A 10,470-nucleotide genomic window follows, 5' to 3' on the forward strand; every position below is an offset into this window, starting at 1 on the left:
CAACATCAAATTTTTTCATAGGGCCCAAAATTGCTAGCGGCGCCCCTGCCGCTGGGTGTGAATTGCGCTCAAAAAATGTTGACTCTTCTCTGACCAGCGGACATAAAGCATACTTTCAATAAACGGGAAACAAATTATATTCAGTTATGAAGTGTTTTCTGTGCGTTGACATCTTTCGCGATGTTCTAACAGACAGGATTCACACACAGCGCGTCTGCTAATGTCCGATTCACGACCTAATGACTCCTTTGAACCGAATCATTTTAACGACTGGTTAGAACAACTGATCCGTCCAACACTGAACTCACGAATCAGTTTAATCATTTACTCAGAACGCATCTGGAATGAGAACACAAGTGTGCTTACACAATTTAGTAAGAGTGGGTGTAAGAGTTAGTTTTAATTATCAACAGTATGTGTAGTAAAATAAATAGCCTACAATCATTTAGTTTAATCTGGAGTGAGGTGAACCCAGAACAAAGTTGTTATTAGCTAGCTGATAATTTTTATTAAATTGCATATGGCAGAAAATTAGGCTATTTGTTAATTTTTAATGCTACTTTTTAATATTGATATGATTATATACCAAAACAATTATCTTTAAATAGTGTAAAAAATGAGGAACAAAAGAAACAAACGTCGATGTAAGAGATCATACATAATACGAGATATCAAAATAACATGATCAAAATGACTAGCATTTTTTAAATGTATTGTCAGTATTGCGCTCGCAGATCACGTGGGTAGGGTGTGTGTGTGTGTGTGTGTGTGTGTGAAGACCATTTTTGACCCAGGAAAAACCCTGCATAATGTCGGTCTCCCTGTGCATCTTGCTGGCTTCTATCGTTAGTTGTAGAGTTGCAGTTACAACTGCACTAATACAAAATGAAGGATAATATATAATTGTATAATAATAATATAATTACCTACATTTTAAGTATATGAAAGTAAAACAAGCACAGCCAATTTGATGGAGCTGAATTAATATCAGCCTTATCCCAGGAACATCACGGTTGATGCTCATGATGCCAAACCACTGGGATGTTCCTGAGATAAGGCTGATATTAATTCAGCTCCATCAAATTGGCTGTGCTTGTTTTACTTTCATATACTTAAAATGTAGGTAATTATATTATTATTATACAATTATCATTTATTTAGCTCCTTTGTCAGAATGTTTTAATAATTCTTATATTTTTATAATAAGATATCTGCTGCTATATTTGCTCTTTGGGTTATGCAAGCAAACAAAATTCAACCTTAGTCAATATTTATCCTTCATTTTGTATTAGTGCAGTTGTAACTGCAACTCTACAACTAACGATAGAAGCCAGCAAGATGCACAGGGAGACCGACATTATGCAGGTAAAACATGGCCGAGAGGGGAGAGGAGGGAGAGATAGGCCGATTCATACAAAAAGTAAATAAAAATGTAAATCTAAAACCAATTAGGCACAGTGTTCGGTCAGTATAGACAAAAATCCATAAACAAATAAACATATCCATTTTTTAAGGACAGGCTAATGTGTTTTATAAAAAAAATTAAAATCAAGTGAACATGTTTCCTGTAGACCAAGGGCAGGCACATAGCAGCAGTTAAACAGTGAACACAACAAATATTAAGTGAATTTTGTGAAGTACATTCAGTGGACAACTGCACAGTCTGTTGCAAAAGAACTTTACAATTCTCACCAGTCTGAAATTATTGGCTGTATCCAGGCTAAAAAGCTCCCAAACTATAGCTGCTGTATCGGACACCGCCATTACTGTACGCCACCGCTCGGCAGAGATGCTGTTGTGCATGTGCAACTCACGGCAGAGATTGTAGTGAGATGCCTCACTCCGTTGGAAAAACATGTCTGGCGACAATTGTCCACAATGGAATTCATTGTCGACTATTTCTATTATCGATTTTTGTTGATAACATTGACGAATCGTTGCAGCCCTAATACGCATATTGCTGAGTGACACGTGAGCCTTGCTTATCGTGGACGCTTGCACACACTAATGTCCCTGTGTGCTCTGCACGCATACACATGCACACACACACACACACGCATACACACACTTAGTGTCATGTAAGCTGGTTATTTGATGTTAAATGGTTACATATCTTTTTATTGAAAGCTCCTGTTGAACACTGATTTGCTAAATTTTTGTCTAATTTCATTAAGGTCTTGCCAGCCAGAAGACAGGAGCCAACCAGACAGGAGGAGGTGTACCCTGTTGTTCATAAATATGCCGTAAGTTTCCATACATCGATCTTAAAGTTTCCTTTAAATGCTCCTGATATGTTACAAGTAGGCATGTGCCGGTATCAAATTTTCATGTTGCGATTAATTGCTGAAGCTTTTATCACGGTATACGGTATTATCACGATATTGAAATAAGTTGCAAAAAAAATGTTGTCATGCTACAACAGGTTAAATCACTTTCTTATAACAAAAGAACCAAACATTTAAATACAATAAAGCAATACACAAAAATGTATAAAGTAAACAAATATTTAAAACAGATTAAAGTGCAAAAGAATTATAAAGAACAAAAGGTATGCTGAAATGTACATTTAACATAGATTAATACATGCTTTAGAAGTATTTTTCATTGTCAGTTTGTTAATGAATGAACTAATGTTAAATACTGGAGCCTTGTAAAGTGTGTGATTGAACAACAGTCAGAACATATTCAAACAATATCTAGGGCATGTCATTTAGTCCAGATTAAAATATAAAATGCAAGTGAAAATGAATAGCCTTAAGTCTTTAAGTTTTATGTATTAGGTTATGTGATTACTGGGGAAACGGCTGCATTTCTGCTGTTGCGTCAGCGCCCTCTGCTGTCAGAGAGTGAATGTGCACTTCAGCGTCTCCTCATTCCGCCATGTGCTCGGCTCATGCACGGTCTATTTACATCAGTGCGCGTTCCTCTTTGACGTGTTGTTCATTTTAAACGGTTGATGGGTAAAGTATTCTTAAAATTCATTCTAAAAATCTGAATAATTCGTAATAAATAATTATTCACGGTATTTTGAAGTGCCCACAATAACAATATTGTGCATGTTCATTATTGCGGTATGTCGTATTACCGTTTACCGACACATGTCTAGTTACAAGACGTTGACAAATTATGTTAATTTCAAATGCTTATGACTTGTATCACAGTAGTTTAACCAGGATATTCTCATTTCAAAAGCAGAGGTGCAGCCCACAACTGATATTGTTTACATTTGATATTTGATGAAAGTTCCCAATCAGGGAGAGGAGGGCTCTAAAGTATTCAGAATTTGGGTGGATATTTTATTCAACCCATTTTGCCCATTTTTATCAATTTCTTACATGAAGGGTTTTTCCTCCATAGAGATTTCGGTGGCGACCGCCACCACGTTATTTCTTGCCGCCACCGCCTCACGATGAGGAAATCCAAAAATAAATACTTCAAGCGCTGTCTGTCGGGTGCGCTGGTTTTTCTTATTCTGCGCGACCCATGCTATTTCAGGATCTTACAGTTACGCTAGCACCCCCCCACCGTCGTAGCTATGATCGCATCGGCACATCATCTGCGTGTCATGTCTCGGACGCAGACTGCACTCAACCAGGGCGGCTGCCCTGAGTGCGACGAGCTGGCGCTGCAGACCCTTTCTTCCAGCCTCTAGAGCCACGGAAGAAAAAACGTATCTTAGGGAACCGAGGTTACGTTAGTAACCGAAACGTTTTCACTGGCGTCTCGTGGCCATGATGTTTTCTAGTTTTCACTGGCGTCTCGTGGCCATGATGTTTTCTAGTTTTCACTGGCGTCTCGTGGCCATGATGTTTTCTAGTTTTCACTGGCGTCTCGTCTCCATGATGTTTTCTAGTTTTCACTGGCGTCTCGTGGCCATGATGTTTTCTAGTTTTCACTGGCGTCTCGTGGCCATGATGTTTTCTAGTTTTCACTGGCGTCTCGTGGCCATGATGTTTTCTAGTTTTCACTGGCGTCTCGTGGCCATGATGTTTTCTAGTTTTCACTGGCGTCTCGTGGCCATGATGTTTTCTAGTTTTCACTGGCGTCTCGTCTCCATGATGTTTTCTAGTTTTCACTGGCGTCTCGTGGCCATGATGTTTTCTAGTTTTCACTGGCGTCTCGTCTCCATGATGTTTTCTAGTTTTCACTGGCGTCTCGTGGCCATGATGTTTTCTAGTTCCCTTACGAGAGTACTCTCGTATTGCGTTTTGCTAAAACGCCATGGGGGAAATTCCTTTCCTCGAGATATTGAAGCAAATTTTTATCCAAAAATACCATGTACACGCAGTGCAGCTGCACAACTCTCAGCAGGAAGCAGCTGCGTGCTGATTGGCTGTGCCGCTGCAACTGCAGCAACCTATGGCGAGACTGTGGGGCGGGACGGACCAATCAGGTCCTTCTAAACTCCCGCCACAAGGGGCAACAGAATTTGCATAGCCAAGGGTATATAAGACCCCGTCTCGCAAGGTTAGTCAGATTAATTCTTCTTCAGCGACTTGCAATCGTTGAGCTCCGGATCGAAGCCCGCCGTCGACACGCACCCAGCGGAATTCCCTGCAGCCCTGAGGACGACGGATTCCAACCTGGTCTCCGCCTTCAGCTGCCTGCTGTTCCAGCTGAGCCATCCGGCGTTAAAATATCCTTTATACTATGTTTATGTGTGTTTATGATGTGTGCGTTGCTGCCAACGCCACTTCTAAGGGCTTCTAGCTCTCCACCTCTCTTCTCTCGTGCCGCCGCATGTGAACGCCGCGAACAGAGAACATTTGTCCTACGGCGCTTCAAATAAAGCCGAGGACAGACGGAGCGCTCCTCTTCTCTCGTTCCGTCGCACTGAAATGCGCCGCGGACAGAGAATGTGATACCCCCCGCCGCTCTAGGGCGCCGCGGGCATACGGAGCTCTCCCTTTCTCTCGTTCCGTCGCGCTGAGAAGCGCCGCGGACGGAGAATGTTTTCCCCGCCGCGGACATACAGAGTTTCACTCCTTCCTCTCTCATCTCCACCGCTCTAAAATGGCCGTGGACAGAGAACGTTATATCCCCGCTGCGGACATACAGAGCTCTCCCTTCCTCTCATTCCGTCGCGCTGAAACGCGCCGCGGACCGAGAATGTTATATCCTCGCTGCGCTGATGACGCCGCGGACATATGGAGCTCTCCACGCGCCTCCCTCTCTCTCCTCCGCCGCTCTAAATGGCCGTGGACAGAGAATGTTATTCCCGCCGTGCTAATGGCGCCGCGGGCATACGGGGCTTTTCACTCGCTTCTTCTCTTACTCAGCCGCCCTGAAATGGCCGCTGACAGAGAATGTGATACTGCCGCCACGCGGATGGAAGACGTGCACTTCTACACACGAGTGAACTCAACATAAGCTCTCCTCACTCTTCCTTCTCTCGCCCCGCCGCCCTGATATGCCGCGGGCAGAGAATGCTAGAGGAGAGACATGCGAACTCAGGCTGCTGGATATACAGAGAACGCGCTTACGTCACAGCCGTTCTCGCTGCAGCGCGCGCTTGCTGCCAAAGGTAAACAGCCTTAAGGCCCGGGTATACTTCGGCCGTCCGCGTTCGTGCACCGCCCGCATGACGTAATTTTCGTCACTCGGAGGGCTCGCGGCCGGCCGCACACCCCGTCCGCGCGCAGCCCAAATTTTGTGACCGTGCGGACGGTCCGCGTGCAACAGCGCATGCGCCAGCAGTACAGAAGAGTCCACTAGGTGGCAATAAACACAGTATTGAGCACAGTGTTCAGCCGTCGAAGAAGAGTGTGCAAAGACCGGTTTAAAAACAACACGCTTGGAAAAAAAAGAGAGAATTTGATTCTTCAGTGTTTCTTCCAAACTATGTAGCAATGGTGGATGCACTACAGTTCTTCTCAGATCATGCCCAGCGAATGTCCCGTTGATGACAGGACTCAGTGCTGCCCTCCGATGTCTGGTGGAGCATAGACACTTTTTTACTGCGCATGTGTCGAACGCAATCCTCCGCGCGCATCCGTTGTGTAGTATACTTTGAAAGACGCGCGGACAGGGCTGCGCGCGTGACGCGTCCGGGCGCGGTAAGTGAAGTATACCCGGGCCTTTATATGGCTGCGCGCGCTCTCTGCACAGCGCGCATTCGCTGACTAGAGCGCGTCATAACACGCGCTCTCCGTCTAGAGCATAACGATGTCATAAAATGGCTGCCTAACTTGCGCCTTTTTTCCCTCAAATATCACTTCTCCCAGTCCCCCTATTCAGGCGGCTGGAGTGGTTCAACACTGTAGGTAATGTGTCCACTACATAGTGTGCACTCCTGCATAAGCACTGTTAATTCAGTGCCACAAAATCACTCAATAAACCTGATATTCTCCCAGTTCCCTTAGTTCAGGTGACTGGAGATGTAACATTGCAATAACTAGCCTGTGGCCAAACATGCTCAGTTGCACATTGACGCTGTTATGTGTTTACCTCTGTGAATTCGCTCGCTGGCGTACGCCGCGAATACTCTAATGTAGTGGCGCCCATTATACAGTGCACGCCACCACACATTTACAACGAATCAGAGCTTTTCTAGTGGCTAGGTAGACCCGCGCCTGCAGAGCACGCGCTATCCATTAGCCCTGCCGCTAACGTGCACGTGGACTAATCCGCAAGAATGCCTCCACTTTACAGTAACACTATCTAAACACAGTGTTACGAGTTCATCTGTAGGCAGGTGCCAACATCAAAGTTGTACCCCTACACTCAAGCACTTCCTATGTTCCCCAGCTCCCTGCACTCAGGCGGCTGGAAACATTATTCCTACAATCGACGAGCCCGCAAACAAACGCGCTCGCCTGTACACATGCTCCATTTCCCCGGCGACACAAAGCGTTCGCCGCTATTCTGCGTTCTCCGGCCCCCTGCACTCAGGCGGCTGGGAACACTATTTCCCTATTTACTATTTATGAGCCCGTGAGCAACGTGCTCTTCTGTACACAAACACAATCCCCTTGGTAAGCGCCACTTCCAAGGCGACCCAATAAGGCGTGCGTCACCATTCAGTGCACGCCGCCTCTCACAGTGCTACTTGCACAATGCATCCGGGCTAACAGGTCCCTGTTATTCAGTGACCCGCCCCACAAATTAATTCAACCCTTGGCTTCGATAACAAGGTTACTCGCTACAGTTCGCTCGCAGACCACCGTGCTTTCGCACTGTGGTAGAGACAGCGGTGAGAAGCGACATGAGTCACGTGCTTCGAACCGAAATATCAAACTGTTAAATAAAGGGAGCGGTGGAAACCGTGCACCCCTCACAGAGCGAGTCAGGCTTTTACAGTCGCTACTTCCTTGTGCCAAAAGAAGGGTGGTGGTCTCAGGCCATTCTAGATTTCAGACATCTGAACAAAGCCCTTATGAAGCGCCCGTTCAGAATGTTGAGAATGAAACAAATCCTCGCGCACATTCGCCCGGTTGATTGGGTTTTCACTGTGGATCTAAAAGATGCCTTTTTCCACATACAAATAGCCCCTCATTACAGGCCATTCTTGAGATTCGCCTTCGAGGGGAAAGTTTACCAATACAAGGTGCTACCTTTTTGGTCTATCTCTGGCTCCCCGCACGAAGTGCATGGAAGCGGCGCTAACCCCGCTGAGGCTTCGGGGAATGAGAATTCTCAATTATCTCGACGACTGGCTCAGATTAGCTCAGTCAGAGATACAGTTATTAAACCACAGATCTTGGCTTCTCAACCATTTAGAATGCTTGGGACTCAGAATCAACGTGGCAAAGAGTTTATTGTCTCCCACACAGAAAGTTTCGTTTCTGGGAACAGTATTGGACTCACTGCAGATGAGCGCGCGACTGACGTCACAGCGCGCGCTCTCTGTTCAGAACCGAGCGGTTTCCTTCAGGTCCGGTGCACGCATTCCTCTCAAACACTTTCAGAGGATGCTGGGTCTCATGGCCTCGGCGGCGCTAGTTCTCAGACTGGGTCTGCTGCACATGCACCCCCTACAGCACTGGCTGAATCGCCACGTTCCAGCTCACGCATGGCTCTCGGGCCGATTGCAAATCAAGGTAGACCACCGCTGTGTGTTGGCTCTGGCTCCTTGAAAAAATTCCGTCTGGTACCAGACGGGCGTGAGTTTGGGCACTGTTACGAAGTGGAAAGTTATCTCGACAGATGCATCCAACCTAGGTTGGGGAGCCCTTCACGAGGGCAGGCCGATCTCCGGTCTCTGGTCAGACTCGTAGAGGAGCCTTTACTTAAACTGTCTAGAGATGAAAGCGGTCACGCTATCGCTAAGAGCTTTCCTTCCGTACATAAATCACCACCATGCCCTGGTCCGAACGGACAGCAGGTCGGTGGTAGCCTATATAAATCGCCAAGGCGGTCTGAAAATTATCGATCTGCACACAATGGCGTAAGAAGTCCTAATATGGGCAGAGCACAATCTGAGCTCGCTGAGAGCGACTCATGTGCCAGGCATTCTGAATTTGGGTCCGGACATGCTGTCCAGGTGCAATTCAGACAATTGGGGCAGTTCTTGGAGAGGCAAAAGTGGATCTTTTCGCCTCACAAGACTATGCTCAATGCCGAATATAATTCTCCAAGCACAAGGATGCGTTGGCCCACGAATGGCCCAACCTTCCTCTTTATGCTTTTCCCCCAATCTCAATGTTACCTCAGGTCATAGAGAGGATCAGGGAGAGCAGATGCGCTGTGCTTTAATAGCCCCGCTTTGGAGAAATCAACCTTGGTTCTCACTGGCCCATCAACGGGTACATGAGAACCTCTCCGAAAATGTATTGAATACTATTACTGAAGCTAGAGCTCCCGCGACCAGGCGGCTCTATTCAGGAAAATGGTCAGTCTTTTTGGACTGTGTAAAGCGCGAAGTCTGACCCCACATGATTGTGAAGTGTCAGAAGTGCTTACATTTTTACAAGAGCTTCTGGACGCGGCTCGTTCCCCCTCCACGCTCGAATTTATGTGGCTGCTATAGCAGCGTATCACATTCAAGTGAACGGACTGTCACTAGGAAAGAACGATCTCATTGTTCGCTTCCTTAAAGGGGCTAGAAGGCTTCACCCACCTCGCCCCCCTTCAGTCCCTATATGGGACCTGTCCACGGTCCTGGATGCTATGAAGAGCTCTGCATTGAGCCTCTGCATTCGGTGAGCTTAAAGCTCATGTCACTAAAGACCGCTTTTCTGCTGGCGATTGTGTCAGTTAAGCGAATGGGTGATCTGCACGCACTCTCTGTGAGCGCCTCGTGTCTGAAATTTGGGCCAAATGACTTCAAGTCGTCCTCAAACCAAGACATGGATATGTACCTAAGTGCTTTCAACTCCGTTCAGAGCACAGGTCATTCTCTCTTCAGCACTTTCATCGTTGTTAGATGAAGATGCTAATTTCCTCTGTCCGCTGCTTAGGCAACTGAACAGCTCTTTGTGTGCTTTGGCGGCCGCACCCGAGGGTGCGCGGTTACAAAGCAGACCTTGTCACGATGGATAGTAGATGCTATCTCGCTGGCTTATGAGTCTAAAGATCTCAGCTGCCCTTTAGGCATTAAAGCCCATTCTACTAGAGGCATGACCTCTTCGTGGGCTTGGTCTACTGGCATTTCTCTGAATGATATCTGTGCGGCGGCAGGCTGGGCCTCCCCGTCCACTTTTATCAGATTTATAATTTAGATGTCCTGGCCTTATAGGCTGGGCTTCTTGCTGTGTACAGATTTAACCCCCTAAGGCTCAAAAAGGCCGGTCTGGGTTAAATATTGTATAAGTCATAGCACATTCCTTATACGGCTTGAATTATCTGGCCATTCATTATTCCTGGCCCGACTATGTCTGGTCTATACATTATATTATTACACGTATATCGTGTTCATTCTCATTAAGGGCCCGACTCAGGTCTGGCTCATTTTGGGACTTCTTGATATCATATTACGGGCCCACCTAGGTTGGCCTGGGTTTGGTGTCGTCGGCTTTAGAGCCGTTAAGCAAGCACGGCGTTTTGCATTGGTCCCCCATGGCGTTTTAGCAAAACGCAATACGAGAGTACTCTCGTAAGGGAACGTTTCGGTTACTGACGTAACCTCGGTTCCCTAAGATGAGGGAACGAGTATTGCGTTTTGCTTGCCGTGCTTGCTTACTTGCTCAGGAGTCGCTTCAGTCAATTAACCTGACTAACCTTGCGAGACGGGGTCTTATATACCCTTGGCTATGCAAATTCTGTTGGCCCTTGTGGCGGGAGTTTAGAAGGACCTGATTGGTCCGTCCCGCCCCACAGTCTCGCCATAGGTTGCTGCAGTTGCAGCGGCACAGCCAATCAGCACGCAGCTGCTTCCTGCTGAGAGTTGTGCAGCTGCACTGCGTGTACATGGTATTTTTGGATAAAAATTTGCTTCAATATCTCGAGGAAAGGAATTCCCCCATGGCGTTTTAGCAAAACGCAATACTCGTTCCCTCATCTTAGGGAACCGAGGTTACGTTAGTAACCGAA

This window comes from Gobio gobio (assembly GCF_949357685.1).
Source record: "Gobio gobio genome assembly, chromosome: 10".
In the NCBI taxonomy this organism is placed as follows: Eukaryota; Metazoa; Chordata; class Actinopteri; order Cypriniformes; family Gobionidae; genus Gobio; species Gobio gobio.